At 39.4% G+C, this 20003-nt stretch overlaps 1 pseudogene; it reads right to left on the reverse strand.

Annotated features, from left to right (window-relative positions):
- Positions 1-15087: 15087 nt before the first annotated feature.
- Positions 15088-16916, reverse strand: LOC137281523 (nuclear apoptosis-inducing factor 1-like; annotated as a pseudogene).
- Between the last annotated feature and the right edge of the window lie 3087 nt (positions 16917-20003).

Genomic DNA, 20003 nt, shown 5'->3' on the forward strand with positions numbered 1-20003 from the left:
GCTACCGACTGCACCACAGTCCACACTACCCTGCACATTGTAAATTTTACTACTTATACGCAAAAAGCATCGGAAGGATATTTATATAGCTCACATATACATGCAACTAGTGCCAGTTTGTTTTACAACCGTACATAGGCTCAATAAGATAAGCTGTGAATGGCACCCGTTTTGTAATCCTGATTCATAGCACCACTTCCCAACCCAAAGACCCCACCAGCAACCCTCAGATCGTGTACTTTGTCCAAATTTACTGAACGTTGTTGTACCCACAACTAAACGTTTAGATATATTCTCGTGGCCATCATCTGGTCATGTACCAACGGAGTCGTGGGTTCATTTAAGAGCACAGGAGTGTGCACTGTACACAGGGGTTTGTGACAACACGGAAAGAGTCTGCACACTAAAGTTGATTTTTAACCACCGCCCTTTCAGCAACATTCCAGCAATGTCAAGGCGCGAGTCAGGAGAAACTCCCTTTGCACATTGTACTAATGTGTGCAACGGGACCCGGACCTTCGGCCGAACGAGAGAATGCTTTAACCGCTGGACTAATGGACTAACCCACTGCTCCGGCAATATTTTGAAGCCACGTTGGTGTCACGTGTTGAAGTCACCGGGCGGTACCATAGTGCATCCAAACTAAAGAGACATATGCTGGTGCCAACCAACCAGATGAGGAACAAATATCACACGTATTCATGTATTACAGCCGAGCTACTGAGCGTCAGGGAAAAATCGTCATAATATCAATCACTGGTTTGTCTGGACCAATCAGTTTGGATGGGGAATTGTGGGTGGACGTGGAGGTAGAATGGTGAGGTGTAATGTACGAAAGCTGGAATACGTGTGAACAACAACCGACGAATGGATGGACGGACAGACACACGGACGCAAGTATCAACTGTATTGCATACAGACGGACGGACTGACAGCGACGACTGACATGTGTGACAAATAAGCTGTATTCCGGAATCAAATCACTTGAAAGGATGGGGTGTTGGGGTTTGGGATGGGGGAATTCTATGTCCACAGCAGTACATGATTGGACCTGAAGATACTGGAAAGACTCGAGTCTACTGGATCGTGTTTGACATTACTTACAGTCTGTGTTGAGGGCTGCAAAAACTGTTTGGCCAGTTCAAAGTGACTGAAACTGCGAATACGAGTGAAAAACAGACGTTTAGTTTCATTATCAAAATTCAAATGGGGTCACCTGTACTGTTCGTAATGTATTACACACCTCACTATATTACATACAACTAGTAGATTAAGTTACGGTCAGTACAGAGTACCCTTATTACTGATCGATCAGGTGCAGGTGGTAACTCCATCAAAACTGCTCGTTATCTCGTAGAGTGTTCATTATACATCAGCAATTGAATAATCATGTTTTAAAACCCTTCAAGTTGTTTGTGGTACTAATTTTGTGACTACGTTATCTGTTTTATCTGTTTTTTTTAAATGTCACTGCGGACATTTCTAATTTTAAAAAATATTAATATTGTATGGACCTTTTTATAAAAACTCAGTGTTGCTGGTGGGGTCTGTGGTTTGGGGAGTGGTGCTATGAAACAGGATTACAAGACGTGTGCCATTCACTGTTTGTCTTGTTGCGCCTGAACCCTTGCTAGGCGGACCATGGGGGTAGTTTAGTGGAAAGACCGTTCACTCGACTCGGTTTCAAATCCCTTTAACAAGAATATAAATTGTTTCCAGGATGAAAACATAACTCCCTCTCTCTTTCAGGGAAGGTGTTTTCTTTATGAAATTACTGATGCAAGAGTGACCTTAAAATTGGGACAATTTTAAATACGTACAATTAACATATGGTGTAGTTGTGAGACATTCACATCTTATTTGTACGATTTGGTAGAGTCCAGACTGTTTTTGCTAAACACGACAAAATATACTAAATTAGAATTTCGTCACAACATTTCAGTAACATTGTAACGGTTGTGAAACATATTTAAAAGGCTACAACAAGTACTCTTAGATGTGTTTTTAGAAAAACAAACTGTTACGAAATGTTATGAAAATGTTTTGAAAATATTATGTTATATGGCGATTTATTTACAATACATTGACTAACTGTAAATAAAAGTGTTGAGTTGATAAGAAAACAATGATATTTGGGACGCTCCGAAATCAATCTCACAGCATCGACTTGGGCGCGGCCGCATCACTGCACCAAAATAAGCCCTCAGCCGACTGGAACCCCGTGACGTCAGAACAGGCGACGATGACGTCACGACAATTGTACTTGAACCTTGGTGCAGTGGCCGGTAAATGCGTCACTCAGTGTGACCAAATTTCAAGCGACCTCTGCCAGAAAACTATTGAATTTAAGAAAACGTTTTCTGCCAAGCGTGTATGTGTATGTCATCACATTTGAAGTTGAACAACTGCCATAATTTTTCTCCTAATTTTCACGCAGTAATATGACACGGATGTTTTTTTCCAAAGGAAGCTATATACCGAGAAAGAGTTATATTACGTTGAACGTTCGATCTACCAAGTCACGTGATCAGCGCCATGCTTGAGAATCGGCGAGAAGGCGACAGTTAGATGATACCAAGTGGGGCATCTCATGTCACATTTCGAATATTGGCAGGATATATAACATTTTTTTTGTTTTGTTTTGTTTTCTGCAATAAGCAATGTTTAACAAAGACAAATGATACCGACTCGTAATCTACCGTAATTTCAATGTTGCCGTATTTTCATCTAGTCTTCAAAATTTATTTACAAATAAAAACAACCCAGCTTAGTTGTCAGTGCTGGTAAGTGGAATAAACACGTGTCATTTCCTGTGCCAGCGGGAGGCTTAAATAGATACACATTTGGGAATACGTGTTTAGAGCCATATTCAAGTAAACTGGGGCATGATTTATGCGTAGGCTATTTCCAGTGAAACGTTTGGAACCTGTTACAATCATCGTAGTAAGTGTGCGAGTTTATTTTCAAAACTCAGGGGATTAACTTGAAAGGCCATCGAACAAATATTTTAATACGTTTATTTCTGACCTCCACTCCTCCAATATGTAATGTACTTACTAACATCATTTCCTTTCTTCAGAACTCTACCCATACCACTGCTTCCATGTATTTCCCCCCGAGAATATCAAACACACACACATGTCATTCTGGTTGGTGTGTCACTGTTTGTCATGACAATGTTCACAGTAAAGATTAGAATAATGAAGATAATCTGGCAGTGTGAATTTAATGGAGGCATAATGTTATCCATACCTGTAGCTAACATGGACACCGCCAACACTCAACATTTAATAGCCCATACATATGTGAAGCCATAAAAATATCATAACTTTAGTAAACAGTAATTTTCATTATAGCTTCAGTTTACCTACAGTATGCAAATGTCACAACATTACTCAGGATGTATACCCCTTAGCTACTAAATTTTTAAAGGGGTACCTTTACGCCTCAGATATTACGCATGTGCAACACCCTTACCTTATATCATCATCCACCCTTCTGAGACCATGTACACTGCTGTGACCATATATGCTATATAAACCAGTCTCCCTACAGAGACCCCATATAGACCATCCACTATATACAAAACTACACACAACTCCCCTCGAAGCTACACAAACCGGTCGAGCTCAGCACTACTCAGCACATTTCTCCACTGAAATGGCATCGTGTAATTTGTCAAAATCATCTGTTCGTGCTATGCTGTACCCCCAAATTTTATATAGTCAAAATGACCTCGTGACCAGTTCGGGAGAACACCATTTACCTGAAGCTATACAAATCACCCTGACAACGCCACAAATATAAATCTCTCCATGCCAATCTGTGTCTAATCACAACCGTCTGTACATTTTGACCACTTGACAATTTGATCAGAAAACTTTATCTGTTAAAACACTGTACTCATGATACTATACTCAATACACGCTGTATTCAATACACGCTGTATTCAATACACATTGTACTCAATACACACTTTACCCAATACACACTGTACTCAAAACCACTTTACTCAATACACACTATGCTCAATACACACTGTACTCATGACACCGTACTCAAGAATCACTGTACTCATGACACTAGTCAAGAAACACTGTACTCATGGCACTGTCCTCAGTACAAACTGTACTCATGACACTGCACTCAAGAGTAACTCTAGTCAAGACACTGTGCTCAAAACACGGTGTACTCAAGACACCGTACTCAAAACACCCTGTACTTCAAACTGAACCCAAAACAAGCTGTACCCAATACTCTATAACCGAAACATGTGATACTCAAGACACTGCACTCAAAACATGCTGTACTCAAGACACAAAGGTCAAAACAAGCTGCACTCAATGCACCATTATAAAAACATGCTGTACTCAAGACACTGTAATCAAAACATGCTGAACCTGACACTGTACTCATTACACTGTACTCAAGAGTCACTGTACTCAAGACATGCTGTACCTATACACACTATATTCAATACACACCGTACTCATTACACTCTGTACTGTTGTCATGACACTGTACTCAAGAGTAACTGTACTCGAGAGTAACTGTACTTAAAACACTGTATCCAGTACACTCTGTCCTCAATACAAACTATTCTCAATACACACTATACTCAAGGGATTGTATTTAGGAGTCACTGTATTCATCACACTGTACCCATGACATTGTATTGAAGAGTCATTGTACACTAGTACTGTACTCAATAAACTGTACTTACTACACTGTACTCAAGAGTCACTGTAATCATGACGCCGGTCTCATGTATCAAATATACTTGAAATACTGTTCAATATTAATTGCGTTTAGGTCCTGGCAGATGTTGTTACAACTTGCTACAGAATATATGTTACAATGGCTTGCTAAATACCAGCCTAAATACCAGAGTACACAATTATATAAAAAAAACGTGTATGGCCTCATTAACAAGACAGTGACTAGGGGAAAGGTGCTCGCTAGAGATGGCCACGTTGTCCATTTCAAAGTTCCCAGGTGATGCATATAACTTGTCAGTCATATAACTCTTCCTTTAAGACAAATGTACGATCGCCATGGAGATGGTCGTTCAAAGACTCCGGACCCTGTGCTGTAGTGAAATATGGGCAACAACTCCGTTGTAAGGTTGAGCTTCGGAATGTGCTATAACCCGTGTAGTTTACTGTCAGAGTAGTACCCCAGCACAAATATTTCTATAATTGTAAAGATTACAATAAATGATAAAAGAAACTAAGCACTTAAGCACGGATTCAAATATATACGGACGCGGTGGGTCAGCTGGCTAAATTGTCAGGCTTGTGATCCAGCTAGGTTGAGGTGTCGGGATCGAACCCACCTGTGACCGGGTTTAAAAGTCTTGGCGTCAGCTTTATGGGCAGACTCTTTCCGTGTTGTCACAAACCCATGTGTACAGTGCACACTCCTGTGTTCTTAGCAGAACCACTATCCGTTAGTATATGACCAGCTGGTGGCCGCATGAATATGTGCAAACATGTAGTTGTGGGTACAGCAACGTGCCGTAAGACTTGGACTAAGTATTGTGTTTATGTGACTATATGTCAGCGCTTTGAGCAAGCACCAGTTGCCAGGATATGTGCGCTATATACAATTAATATCCGATAATTATAACACTAAATGATAATAATACACGGTGGTAGAAGTTGAGTTTAGTGGTACTGTACCATACATGCGCTCACACGATTCAGAGTGTTTAGTGGCACTGTACCATATATACGCTCACACGATTCAGAGTGTTTAGTGGCACTGTACCATATATACGCTCACACGATTCAGAGTGTTTAGTGGCACTGTACCGTACATATGCTCACACGATTCAGAGTGTTTAGTGGCACTGTACCGTACATACGCTCACACGATTCAGAGTGTTTAGTGGCACTGTACCATATATACGCTCACACGATACAGAGTGTTTGATGGCACTCTACCATATATATGCTCACACGATACAGCGTGTTTAGTGATAATGTACCATATATATGCTCACACGATACAGAGTGTTTAATGGTACTCTACCATATATATGTTCACACAATACAGAGTGTTTAGTGGTACTGTACAATATATATGCTCACACAATACAGAGTGTTTATTGATACTGTACGATATATATGCTCACACGATACAGAGTGTTTAGTGGTACTGTACCCTATATATGCTTACACGATGCAGGGTGTTTAGTAATACCGTAAGATATATATGCTCACACGATACAGCATGTTTAGTGATACTGTACCATATATGTGCTCACACGATACAGAGTGTTTAATGGTACTCTACCATATATATGTTCACACAATACAGAGTGTTTAGTGGTACTGTACCCTATATATGCTCACCCGATACAGAGTGTTTATTGATACTGTAAGATATATATGTTCACACGATACAAAGTGTTTAATGGTACTGTACCATGTATATACTCACACGATACAGAGCGTTTAGTGATACTGTACCATATATATACTCACACAATACAGAGTGTTTAGTGATACTGTAAGATATATATGTTCACACGATACAGAGTGTTTAGTGGTACTGTACCCTATATATGCTCACACGATACAGAGTGTTAATTGATACTGTACCATATATATGTAAAGATTCTATGACCCTCAGTAATGCTTCAGGTTGAATTGTGAAATGGGTACATCATGGCATGAGTAGAAGGAAGGGTGTATTGAGGGAGGCTTGTGTACAACAGGTTAAGTTGTAGGGGAAGAAATGTTTAAACTTAAAGACTCTGTATGTAGCCAGCCAGGAAATACTGTAGAATCTGCATGCACTGTAGTGTGACGCATTATATATATATTGTAACACAGTTCTTAAGGTGACAGCTTATAGCAATGAGAGCTTTCTATTGGAACATTAGCATACTGGGACGAAGACCAGGGACTGATTCCCTGCATGGATACAAATAGATGTTCAAGGATACACTCAAGGTTTGAAATCATATGAATTTCTTATTTTATGTCATGTTTTTTTCAATGTGTAGGTGGCTTGAATTGCTGGATCGTCATCGCAATGTAGACAGCTGAGATGTGCCTGATTGGAATGTTGTTTGTGAAGATACTTTTGGGGATATGCAAAACTTCATTACGAATCCATTCTATGGAAATGGTCACGTGATTAACATGGACTGACCGTAATGACTATGGATGTCATAGCATGGGCACATTTGGATTATACTCGGACCTCGTTGTATTGCGGTATTTCTTGTATCACGGCAAATCGGTATTTCTGTTTTTTCGCTCTAGACACGCCTTTTAGAGGTGATTATTTATGTCAGTCGACAGCCAAACTTCAGTGACTTGTTTACTTTTTTAAATCGGCAGGATGTATGGAATCCCCGTACGTTTAATCCAACAGAATTATTAACATTAAACACTGGAATCTGTCTGACCCCTATCCATGAAATGCCTGCTATAATATTTACGTTTCATATTTGACCCCTCCCACTCCATCTGAACTACGTCGTCTGCATATACTTGTTGCCAAAAATATAGCGGAAGTGATGTCATGAGCTATATTTATCTCCTAGGGAATGTATTTTGGTGTTTACCGCGATACGATGGAGTTCTCTCGGCTCTGTTCGTCTAATGGCTTTCAATGAAACACTATCGAAGTTAAAATAATATTTTTTCCCAGACGTGTTGATTACATGTCATGTTAATCGGATTTTACAATAAAATAGGCCTCATAAGTTTAAAATTCTATTCTGATCACGGATAGGTCAAGTACCGCGATACCACGAGGTCGCAAGGGTCTTCAGACAGGATGGCGAGGCGCCAGTCTAATGGCTTTCTCTGGAAATGGTCAAGTGGTCAAACAGACCTGATTACATTGTTTGTTGAAGGTGACCTTTGTAATTAACAGTTACAGGAATCTAGAAATGGTCAGGTGGTCAGACTCACTGTCTCCAGTGCCCACATATTTATATGGGTATATCTTGACTGCAGTATTTCTTGTGTACAGTGTATCTAGATTACAGCATCTCTTGACTACAGTGTATATAGATTACAGCATATCTTGGGTACAGCATATCTTGAGAACAGTGTCTCTTTAGTGTGCTTTGGGTGCAACATATCTTGAGCTGAGAATCTGTGAATTCAGCATCTCCGGTGTACAGTGTCATTAGTTTAGCTACTTTTGAGCACAGTGACTCTTGATGACTGTGTGTATTGAGTAAAGTGTCATGAGTACAGTGACTCTTGATGTCAGTGTGTATTGAGTACAGTGTCATGAGTACAGTGACTCTTGATGACAGTGTGTATTGAGTACAGTGTCATGAGTACAGTGACTCTTGATGACTGTGTGTAGTGAGTACAGTGTCATGAGTACAGTGACTCTTGATGACTGTGTGTAATGAGTACAGTGTCATGAGTACAGTGACTCTTGATGACTGTGTGTATTGAGTACAGTGTCATGAGTGTAGTTGCTCTTGATTACAGAGTCATGAGTACAGTGACTCTTGATGACTGTGTGTATTGAGTACAGTGGCATGAGTACAGTGACTCTTGATGACTGTGTGTATTGAGTACAGTGTCATGAGTACATTGACTCTTGATGACTGTGTGTATTGAGTACAGTGTCATGAGTACAGTGACTCTTGATGACTGTGTGTATTGAGTACAGTGTCGTGAGTACAGTGACCCTTCATGACAGTGTGTATTGAGTACAGTTTCATGAGTGCAGTTGCTCTTGATTACAGAATCATGAGTACAGTGACTCTGGAATAAAGTACCATGAATACATTGACCGTTCAGTACAATTTGTATGGAGTACAGTTTGTATTGAATATGAAGTGTGTGAGTAGTGTCTCTTGTATACAGTTGCTTAGGATTACAGTGTAACGAGAAGTGTCAATAGTACAGTGACTCTTGAGTACAGTGTCATGTGTCTCTTGAATACATTATACAGTGTCTCTTGAGTACAGTGTAATGGTTAGTGTCAGCAGTACAGTGACTATTGATTACAGTGCCATGTGTCTCTTGAATACATTATACAGTGTCTCTTGAGCACAGTGTAATGGTTAGTGTCAGCAGTACAGTGACTATTGATTACAGTACCATGTGTCTCTTGAATACATTATACAGTGTCTCTTGAGTACAGTGTAATGGTTAGTGTCAGCAGTACAGTGACTATTGATTACAGTGCCATGTGTCTCTTGAATACATTATACAGTGTCTCTTGAGTACAGTGTAATGATTAGTGTCAGTAGTACAGTGACTATTGATTACAGTGCCATGTGTCTCTTAAATACATTATACAGTGTCTCTTGAGTACAGTGTAATGGTTAGTGTCAGTAGTACAGTGACTATTGATTACAGTACCATGTGTCTCTTGAATACATTATACAGTGTCTCTTGAGTACAGTGTAATGATTAGTGTCATGTGTACAGTGACTATTGATTACAGTGCCATGTCTCTTGAATACATTATACAGTGTCTCTTGAGTACAGTGTAATGATTTTTGTCAGTAGTACAGTGACTATTGATTACAGTACCATGTGTCTCTTGAATACATTATACAGTGTCTCTTGAATACGGTGTAATGGTTAGTGTCAGCAGTACAGTGACTACTGATTACATACCATGTGTCTCTTGAATACATTATACAGTGTCTCTTGAGTACAGTGTAATGATTAGTGTCAGCAGTACAGTGACTATTGATTACAGTACCATGTGTCACTTGAATACATTATACAGTGTCTCTTGAGTACAGTGTAATGATTAGTGTCAGCAGTACAGTGACTATTGATTACAGTGCCATGTGTCTCTTGAGTACATTATACAGTGTCTCTTGAGTACAGTGTAATGATTAGTGTCAGCAGTACAGTGACTATTGATTACAGTACCATGTGTCTCTCAAATACAGTATCTCTTGATGATAATGTGCATTGAGTAAAGAGTGTCACAAGGACAGTCTGTTTTGAGTATAGTTTCATGAGTACAGTGACTATTGAATACTGTGTGTCTCTTGAATAAATTATGCAGCATCTCTTGATTATAATGTGTATTGAGGACAGAGTGTCTTGAGTACAATCTGTCATGAGTATAGTGTCATGTGTACAGTGCCTATTGAGTACTGTGTGTCATGAGTATAGTGTCATGTGTACAGTGCCTACTGAGTACTGTGTGTCATGAGTATAGTGTCATGTGTACAGTGCCTATTGAGTTCTGTGTGTCATGAGTATAGTGTCATGTGTACAGTGCCTATTGAGTACAGTCTGTCTGGAGTATAGTGTCATGTGTACAGTGCCTATTGAGTACTGTGTGTCATGAGTATAGTTTCATGTGTACAGTGCCTATTGAGTACTGTGTGTCATGAGTATAGTTTCATGTGTACAGTGCCTATTGAGTACTGTGTGTCATGAGTATAGTGTCATGTGTACAGTACCTATTGAGAACTGTGTGTCATGAGTATAGTTTCATGTGTTCAGTGCCTATTGAGTACTGTGTGTCATGAGTATAGTGTCATGTGTACAGTGCCTACTGAGTACTGTGTGTCATGAGTATAGTGTCATGTGTACAGTGCCTATTGAGTACTGTGTGTCATGAGTATAGTGTCATGTGTACAGTACCTATTGAGTACTGTGTGTCATGAGTATAGTGTCATGTGTACAGTGCCTATTGAGTACTGTATGTCATGAGTATAGTGTCATGTGTACAGTGCCTATTGAGTACTGTGCGTCATGAGTATAGTGTCATGTGTATAGTGACTGTTGAGTACTGTGTGTCATGAGTACAGTGTCTTGAGCATATCATATCTTCAGTGGAGTGTCTGTCAAGTACAGCCAGCATGTCTTGTGTACAGTGTCTTCAGTGGTGTCTCTGTCAAGTATTGCATGTTTCGAGTACACTGTCTTGTGTACAATGTCTTGAGTACAGTGTCTTGAGTGAAGTATGTGACCGAAGTGCAGTATCTTTTGAGTATAGTGTCTTGTGTACAGTGTCTACGGTGAAGTGTGTCCCTTAAGTGCAGCATGTTTTGAGTACAGTGTCTTGAGTACAGTGTCTTCAGTACAATGTCTGTCAAGTACATGTTTTGAGTACAGTCTCTTGAGTACAGTGTTTTAAGTACAGTGTCAAATACAGCATGTTTTGAGTACAGTGCCTTCAGTGAAGTGTGCCAACTAGGTACAGCATTTTTGGAGTAAAGTGTGTTCAAGACAGCGTGTGTCGTTGGTGTTCCTTGTAGCTTCCAGTTTGAGGTGTATGTCTGGAAATGTGTGATTTTGAAACACATCAGGGCACTGGTTTAGCTCAGTTAAAATAAAACATCGCGCCCTCCTGTACCTGTGCTTTATAGGTCACGGGGTAGGAGATGGCGGGTGTGAGCAGCTACAACAAGATAATTTTCACACATCACTCACTAAAAGTTTTGTGCAAGCGTGTGCATTTGAGCCTTTCATTTCACTGAAAGTTCCTCCACATTACCATCTTCAAACTGTCCTCTAGCCAACCTCCTCCCTTTTCCCAGTGTCAATGCTCGCCGTGCATATTGCTAGAGAAACTGCAGCTATCTCCCTTCCAGCAAATGTTTTACTAAACATACATACTGAACTGTACTGTTCTGCACTGTCTCTTTCACAGATACCGCTCTTCATACAAGTTACAGCCCGACGTCACACCGCAGTACTCTACCACTCGACAGCGGCCAGTAAACAAACCAGAAAATCAAGTTTTCATGAATAAGAAAATCCACTTTCTGTGCAGAAATTCCGATATGTTATTGCTTACTGTAGAAACTGTAATCATTTCTGCATGGTATTGTTCTACAGGGTCCCTAAACCCATGTTGTAATTAAACATGTATTATCACCAGTGATGTTAAATTCACAACTACGCCACAAACATATGACCATCAACAAAATGAAATAAATGAACAGCACGCGTAGCTCATTCCTTCAATTATGACACGACCTTAACATGGAAAGTATGACTGCACAGTACATTAATTGCCAGACAAAATGCGTTATAGCTTTTCTTCAATTCACGGGAAATTAGTGAAATGTTGTTAATGCCCAAACTATTGAAAAGTTAACAGCAGCAACCTTATTTGTTAGTTACATGATCTTGGATTCTTTCATTGAAACGTATCACCCTAAGTGCACCTTTTTATGGTTGCGTCTGAAAACATGACAAAGAGCACCAAAACAGTGGAAACCCCCATCTCAGTTAGAAGTCTTTCTAATCGGGGAACTGATGACAGTGGACACAAATAGTTGGAGTGCCTGAAAGCGAAGGTTATTGAAATGTGGTTCAGAAAAAAACGTTACATTTTTCGTAGGTGTGCTGTACAGCGGGTCAAATATGGAACTGTAGACTCGTTTCTAAACAGTCTCTGCTGTTGCGTAAGAGAAACAAATCCGAAGTCCATCAAAGAGGACAAATTTCACATACTTGTGATTGGGCCATTATTTATCTAAACTATTTAAAGGCCGGCTCACTGCTCTACCAAGTAGGCATGATCATTGCTGATAGGCATATTAGTATTAACAATCGATGGGATATAGATGGTCCTTTTTCATGTATAATGTATTTTTTGCAACTTCATATACCAGCTGTTGCATGTTTCTAGGTCAACATGAGAAAAAGTATTACAATATTCAATTTCAGAAGAGAAAGATACACGGTGACGGCAATGGTGACATACAGGATGTCGAGTCTGAATAGAAGACAGGAGATGTTGCTTCAGTATATCTCATAAGGATGACTAACATCACTTGTGGATAGTGATTCTGCTTTCACACTCTGTATGTGCAGGTTTAATTTTCACATAATCTCTCAGTGTGGCTCCATGGGTATATAAATTGGCCCTTGAAATTTCACTGAAGGGGTTTCTTGTCCACATTTGCCACATTTACTGGCAGAACACAGCAAGGGTAAAGTAAGATCACGCAGGGTTCAGTCTGTCACTCACCATATCAATCACTTCATTGTCTACTCCACACCTAATTATTTATGACTGCTAATAACCAGGCGTTTATCATTTCACAAAATACCCTTAAGTGAAGTTTGATTTCATCTGCATTTTTGACTTAATTACATACAAAAAAGATGGTGCACTCGAAACACTCAAGATTGTATAGTATAGATTGGAATAACAATAAATGCTTGTTTGTCTCTATGGTTGTTTGTTTTCTGCTCTCAGTGATATTTCCAGCTATATCATGAGAGTAAATGTGTACGTCTGGGGCGGTATTCATAAAAGAACTTAAGTTTCCCTGAGTTGTGGGGGTGATCGACGGAACACACATTCAGATTCAAGCTCCAACAGAAAATGGAAATGAGTTTGTAAACCGGCATAATTACTACAGCATCAATACACATATCGCTTTCAATAGCGAAGACGAGATAATTGACGATGTTGCTCGGTGGCCTGGATCGACACACGATTCACGCATATTGACTAACAGCGGTCTCTACCAGTTATTCGACCGCTATGTTGTCCCCATCGGATGTCACCTTCTCGGTGACAGTGGTTACCCCTGTAAGAAGTGGCTACTAACTCCTTTTCTAAGACCATTGGCTGGACCACAAACAAACTACAACAGGTACGTCAACTTCCGTGTACAGTTGCTGATTGCAACATAGAGTGGTGTCCCTTGTATTTACCTCGCATAAACATTGGGGACTCGTTGTCATTAATTATTATAGAGCATCATCGTTGTTACATTTAGTTTGGATAACCGAAGCGGTTACCAATAAATACAAAAACAGTGTAAGTAACTTACGAAATTTGTATGAGGATATATGAAATACGAATATAAAATGTTGTATATAAATAATATAAACATAATCAGGCTGTAGGCTCTATATGAGTATGCTGAACAATACTAGGAATTATTTTTCCAAAAACATAATAATCCACCAAAATAAAGTATGTTAATGAATTACTAGTTATTTTTAATTTTCAGAGTTACTTACTGAATAAATGGCAGTTTACAATGATTAGACAAACAGTTTCTGAAGTGCTGCAGATGTACAGGCTTACTGTATTATGTTGTTTGCATAACCCAGATCACATAAAAGAACAAGGAGCACAGTTGAAAGGGCTATTGGGCAACTCAAGCGCAGATTTTCTGTTCTTAATGGGGAAATCGGGTTAAAACCCGATAGGGCTTGCAAGGTAAGAAAAATATAATCAACAACACTTATGTCTTTAGCACACTTTACTTGCTTCATAAATTATACAAAAAAATGAGAAGGTAACAAAGCTGAATGGCAAAACTATGAGGAAGAAATTACAGTTTTGCAGGATGTATGATTAATTGCATGAGGATCATTCATCAAACTGTTTAAAGCATGTACAAGTATTGTACATGTGAACAGCTGCATGTTGGTGTAATTTTGTTATAAGGAAATGGCATTTTTCACAGCTAGTCTAATCATTTATTGAACACATGTCAATAATTTTTTCAGTGTTACAAATTTGTTTCACAATACATCAATTCATATATTTTCACAATACATATGTAAACAGTTATTTCAACAATATGTGTTCCTTTGCAAAAAATATTTTTGAACAGTTGACTGAAGTATGTGGCTACATTTACACCAGTGATTCTAAACTTTTGATGGGTAATGTATGTATAGAGTAGTTCATCATCTCAAAATATATGTTGCATGGTCTTGCCTTAATTGACTTTTGAATTTAATTTCATTTATCCCTCACTATATCAGGTGATCATAGCATGTGCTGTCCTACACAACATATGCAAGGACAGAAAAATTCAAGTACCACCCACATATGGGAATGATGGAGCTGGGAGGCAGGATGGGCATAATGGAGGTGTACCAGGGATCACTACAGCAGTGGCTGCACTGAGATACAGGGAGCATATCACCGATACACACTTTCCATGTAGGAAATTAGGATCTTATTTCATAGTGTCTGAGTTTGGACTATAAATGGTAGATTATGTTCTGTTAAATTTAAGTCGCAAAATACTTCTCCTTCCTAACAGAATCTGTTTTATCCATATATTAAGAAGAAAATGGAATATGACCATCCAAGTATTTACATATGTCTAATATTCAACAACAACATTTACGGCAGTTTAAGTTAATTCAGTTTCATTATCTTCTGTTTTAGGTACTCCTTTTTCAATTTGAGGCATTCTATTTCTAGTTGCAATTTCTGTTTTAACAGAGCTTCAACTGTGGGGCGTCCTGTAGCATTGTGATGGATTGCTGGCTGCTCCTCAGGACCCACTGTCGCTCCCTCTGGCTGTGGATGGGGGTCACACACGGCTGCATAAATCTGTCTACAAAAAACAACATTTATATACATATTGTTTCTGTTATAACTGGACTTGTTTTATGTTATTACAAGTAGATAAAAGTAATAATGGAAGTTGTTCATTACATTTATTACATTAGAGAGTGCACATATGCCACACCAACAGTGTGTGATCACATTTATGCACAAGTTATGTGATCATGTTCTAACCAAAAGGTACTTCATATCATTCATTTTTACCTTTCATCAGTTGGTACCAAGTCAAGTACCTGCAGCATTGTTGAGTCAAATGACCCAGGCACACCTGTCAGTGCCACATTGTCCTGGCCTAAAATGTCAATGACAGCATTGGTCACTGGGCTGACTGGTGTTGGGGTTGGTCCACTTCCTATATTAAAATTTAATCACAATAATTAATTTTATATATTTTGTGTGAAATAACTTCATATGTATATCCATTGCAATAAGAAATAGGACAATCACTGTTCCATTCAGTTCTGGATCATATTTTTTAAAAAAAGTTACCCTTCATAAAAGAAATACAACAACAAATATGCAGAGAAGATTGTTACTGAATATTGATCCATCAGTAATAACTTCTTCATCAAGACAACTGGCAGAAGACTGATTGTTATCATTTAGCACCTGTGACACATATACAGTATTTATGAACTGAAGTTGGTTACTGGCCTGTTCCTTTAGTCATTCTGCTGAAGTCCGAATCTTTTTGTTTTGACAGACTCTTTATGTTCTTCCACTTTTTTTCTACCTCGTCCTTAGTTCTTGGATGCAAACCAGAAGAGTTGAGGGTTGCTGTAATAACCTGTTGATTTGAATGAAAACTGTCATCCTTATTATGTTATATATGTGTTACCATCTGCTTATGAATTGCTGTCTCACAGCCATAACATGTTTGAAATCAAATTACTGTTTTACTATTGTGAACAAGTAAGAGGCAGTGCATTTGGGAGAAAGCATATCCTAGTTTTTTTAATTTTCCATACATTCTTGGCATTGTTTTAAAGTTTATAAATCGATCCCACACTTTTGATGGTAATACTTTAACAGGTATCACTAAAAGCTTTCACATTAAATTTTAGTCCCAGTTCTGCAGGCAGTGAATTGTCAGTAGATAAAACAATCAAAACATTTACAATTATTCAAGATAATATATGCTGTAGCCTCATCAAATTATTTGTATGAGGTGATCTTCACTTAGAAAACATTTTCCGTTTATGCATGTTCCTTTCCTTCGTCGTGTGACCTCGGCTAATCATCAGTCTATTTCGGCTGTATATTTCTCCAGTGTTTGATGAATATTATATGTGTTTGTTTCATACGACTACCGTCGTAACTCAGGAAAGAAAAGGGAAAATCGTACATAATCATGGCTTACATATAATTCAAAACAAATAAGATCTATGTGTGGCATATAGTCTAAGGCATTTCTCTATTCTTGACTACAATTTGACAGTCGGACCGAATGTTTACATTACCTGCCACGCCTCTTGCCGATTGCTTTTCGCCGATTACACACCCGGACCAAACTTTCTTTCCAGCACACTGGCGTTTGTTTTGACGAGTTCTGTCAAAAGCAGTACTTCGTCTTTGTTCCAGTTGGGTTTCCTCCTCTTCGCTTCTGCCTCCGACATTTTCTTTGACAATGTATAAAGACCGCAAGCGCAGTACCCTCAATGTGTCGTCAGCCGTAAATAACCAGCGGGAAATCCCCCAAGAGCGATTTTCGCAACGTTTTGTAAAAGAGTTCCACCGGAAGTCTAAAAATAACTCGGAATCAACCTGGTGATCACGCGGGTACACACTATGGAAAAAATTGAGTTTGTCTTTGGACACTTAGCTAAGTCTCTGACTAAGTTGCTTTATGAATATCAACTTAAGTCTCAGACTTAGCTAAGTCATTTTTCAAAACGTAAGTTTGGACATAGGAAAAATCTTAGTTTCTTTATGAATACCGCCCCTGGACCAGACAATTCAGTGATGGTCAACATGGAGTGAATGGTCTCTGTAGAGTGAATGGTCTCTGTAAGGTGAATGGTCTGAGTAGGGTATATGGTCACAACAGGGTGCATGGTACCAGAAGTGTGGATAATGATATGAGGTAAGGGTGCTGCACTTAAACATTGTCATGACAGACAGGGACACACCAGCCACATGTTGTTCTGGGAGAGAATATATTGTGGTATGGGTAGAGTTCTCAAGAAAAGAAACGATGTTAGTAAGCACAGTACATATTGGTGGAGTGGAGTTCAGAAATAAAAGCATTAAAATATTTGTTTGGCGGTGTTTATTGGACGTTAAAGTTAGTCCCTTGAGTTGGGACAATAAGCTCGTACACCCACTACGATGACTGTAACAGGTGCCAAACTTTACACTGGAAATAACCTGCTCACAAATTATGCCCCAGTTTATCTGAAGAATATGGCTTTAAACGCGTATTCTCCCAGTGTATCTTCTCAAGTCCCCCGTTGGCACATGGAATTACACGTATTTGTGCCACTTACCAGCACTGACAGCTAGGCTATGTTTTTTAAAAAAAATGCGAAACATACTTGGTGAAAATACGCCGACACTTACATTACTGTTGAACTCGAGTTTGTATCTCTTGGCCTTGTTAAACATTGCTCGTTGCAGCAAAAACAAATGTGCTATATATTACCAATGTTCGACATGTGAAATGGTATCATCTAACTAGCTGTGGCCCTCTCGCCGGTTCTCAAGCATGGCGCTGATCACGTGACTTGGTAGATCGAACGTTCAACGTAATAGAACTCTTTTCCAGTATATAGCTTCCTTTGAAACATCACCCGTCTAAATATTAATACGTGAAAATTAGGAGAAAAATTATGGCAGTTGTTCAACCCCAAATGTGATAACATACACGTACACGCTAGGCAGAAAACGTTTTCTAAAATTTACAAGTTTTCTGGCAGAGGTGGTTTGAAATTTGGTCACACTGAGTGACGTGTTCACCGGCCACTGCTCCAAGGTTCAAGTACAATGGTCATGACGTCACCATCGCCTGTTCTGACGTCACGGGGTTCCAGTCCACTGAGGGCTTGATTATTCTGCAGTCAGGCAGCCGTGCACAAGTTGATGTTGTAAGCTTGGTTTCGGAGCGTCCCAAGTATAGCTTTTTTTCTAATCAACTTAACACTTGTATTTACAATTAATCATTTGCATTGTAAATAAATAGCCATAGAACATAATACTTTCAAAACATGTTCGTTTTTTTTAAAAAAATAAAAATATCTGTAAGTACTTGTAGCCTTTTAAATAAGTTTCACAACTCTTAAAATATTATTGAAATGTTATAAAGAAATTCTAATTATATTTTGTCATGTTTAACGAAAACATTCTGGACACTACCAAATGGTACAAATAAGATGTGAATGTCTCACAACTACTGATATATTTGAAATCCTGAATCATACGTTAATTGTGTTTTAAATTGTCCGAATTTCAATCTCTTGCATCAGTAATTTCATGAAAGAAAACCTTTCCTGAAAGCGAGAGCGAGTGTCAAACACGATCCAGCAGACTGGAGTCTTTCCAAACTTTTCAGGCCCAAGCACGTATTGCTGGGGATATACAATTATCCCATCCCAAACCCAAGCACCCCATCTTCTCAACTTATTTGATTCCGGAATACAGCTGATTTGTCAGACATGTCTGTCTTCGCTGTCAGTCCGTCCGTCTGTATGCAATAGAGTTGATAATTGCGGCCATGTGTCTGTCCGTCCATCCATCCGTCGGTTGTGATGTATATTCCGTTTCACACCTTTGAATCTGATATGTATGTATTCAATGTCCTGATTGTCACCTGGTGCCTTTTATTACTTACGGATTAAACAAATACAATGCGCGACATCATATCATGAATATATAAGCGGTTAGCAGTGTTTCAGGGGTACCAGGCAGTAAGAATCCACGTACATGTCGTACATGTCGGAGCATACAGGACGCCCGCACGCTCCCGCGCATTAAAACCAGGGCTGGTGTTCACACGTATCCCGGCTTTCATGGCATATATTACACCTCATCTTTCTACCACCCATGTCCACCCACAATTCCCCATGCAAACTGATTGGTCCAGACAAATCACTGATAGATATCATGACGATCTTTCCCAGACGCTCAGTAGCGACCTTTCTGTCAGCAGCAACAACGGCCATTCCAAACATTCTCCAAACCATCTGTAAAGATACATTTTGCTCATACATCGTCATCTTCCCATATATCGTCCATTCCTCACGTGAACACCTAACAGGAACCTTTTATGACTAAGGCTCTGCTGCAATATGATACATCAATGCATGTGATATTTCTTCCTCACCCGGTAGGTTGGCACCAGCACATGTCTCTTTAGTTTGGGTGCTCTATGGTACAACCCGGTGACTTGAACACGTGACTCCAAAGTGGCTTCAAAACATTGCCGGAGCAATAGTGGGCTTCAAACATTGCCGGGTAGTCCAGTGGGTAAAGCATTCTCTCGTCTGGCTGATGGCCTGGGTTGGTACAATGAGCAAAGGGAGTTTCTCGTGACAGGCGCCTTGATATTGCTGGAATATTGCTGAAAGGGCGGTGGGCCAGGATAGTGATCCGTGTCGGGATCGAGCCTACCTGTAACCGTGTGTATAGAACCTTGGAGTCAACTTTTGCGTGCAGACTCTTTCAGTGTTTCTTTCAGTGCAAATCCCTGTGTACGTAAATGAACCCAC

The sequence above is a fragment of the Haliotis asinina genome, chromosome 4 (genome assembly GCF_037392515.1).
Source record: "Haliotis asinina isolate JCU_RB_2024 chromosome 4, JCU_Hal_asi_v2, whole genome shotgun sequence".
Lineage (NCBI taxonomy): Eukaryota > Metazoa > Mollusca > Gastropoda > Lepetellida > Haliotidae > Haliotis > Haliotis asinina.